At 36.9% G+C, this 1,283-nt stretch overlaps 1 non-coding gene across 1 annotated transcript; it reads left to right on the top strand.

Annotated features, from left to right (window-relative positions):
- The first annotated feature begins 226 nt into the window (after positions 1 to 226).
- On the top strand, positions 227 to 333 carry LOC143561801 (small nucleolar RNA R71). Its single transcript, XR_013140377.1, has one exon. It is a non-coding gene; the product is annotated as a small nucleolar RNA R71 (small nucleolar RNA).
- The last annotated feature ends 950 nt before the right edge of the window (positions 334 to 1,283 follow it).

Genomic DNA, 1,283 nt, shown 5'->3' on the forward strand with positions numbered 1-1,283 from the left:
CGCTTGAATTCTAGTGTTCGAATCGACCTGAATTACTCCTCTCGATGATGTGGAAGAATTTATGCCTCTGTGCCCCTCGTAGCTCGCTGCTAGATCATAAAAAAGGACGACACACTTATCGAGATCTTTGTTCTTGAGGAGGTTCCCGTTAGCAGTCTTGTTCAACATCTCTCTCACGTGATGTGTGGCTCCATTGTAGAATTTCTCGATGAGCATCCAGTTATCTAAACCACGATGAGGACAACTAAGAAGGATGTCCTTGAATCTTTCCCAAACTTCCCCGAAAGACTCGTCGGATCTCATAAAGAAGAAACAAATCTCCTCACGGAGTCGAGCGGATTTAGATGGCGGAAAAAATTTGGTCATGAATTTCTCTTGAAGGCCTGCCAACAGGGCCGTCTCTGAGAATGCGTCGTTCTTTATAGACCCTGTGCGAGTAAAAAAATGGGCCCCAATATAAAATTAGTAATAAAACGATAATGTGATAACATACGAGCAATAAACAAAACAATACTTCGCGAGGCACTTCTAGCACTTTTTATAGCAATTTTGTTGATCAACTTTTCGTATGTTAAGTTCTTTAGTATTTATCTCTCTTTTTTTCCTTTTTAAAATCGGATATGCGTTTAGGAGGGATAATTTTTGAAAAGAATACAAAACTATTAAGCTAAAACTTCAACTAATCAACCATATCAAAGTGCATTTGTAAACAAGTAAACGGATAAACCTAATCAAATATTCCTCAAAAGTTCACCTTTTCTCATATTATTTTAATGAGATGATGGATCAGAACCATAATACTAAAGTATATATCTATTCTGTTGAATGCTTTTGTAATTACATATATCATAGATCACTTTCTTATATTTTTTTTACATCGAGTGACACATATATAAATGTCACATCTTATTATATAAAGTGATCCAGTTAAATACTTGAATTAAAGAGTTAAAAAAAGTAAGAAAATCTAAATTGATAAAGCTTAGATTACGATATGCAACATAGTTCATGTAAGAAAAAACAAACAAACGATGGGCCTTTGTTTGTTTCAGTTTTGAAACTCTTTTTGAGTCTCTGGGCCTTCCCAACTGAAAAGGCTTTGATCTGGGTCTTTACATTTAATATTTGGGCTACACATTTATATTTGGATTTGTAGATGCTGAACATAAAAATAACTATGGGCCCCTTCAAGGCTTTGGGCCTTGTGTGGCTGCACAGCCTGCACAGGCCCAAATCCGGCCCTGCCCGCCCAAGTGGTTATGGATCCAGCACGTAGTGACTTC

This window comes from Bidens hawaiensis, unplaced genomic scaffold, assembly GCF_021521415.1.
Source record: "Bidens hawaiensis isolate Kalapana, Puna unplaced genomic scaffold, B.hawaiensis_p1.1 tig00020791_1, whole genome shotgun sequence".
NCBI lineage: Eukaryota > Viridiplantae > Streptophyta > Magnoliopsida > Asterales > Asteraceae > Bidens > Bidens hawaiensis.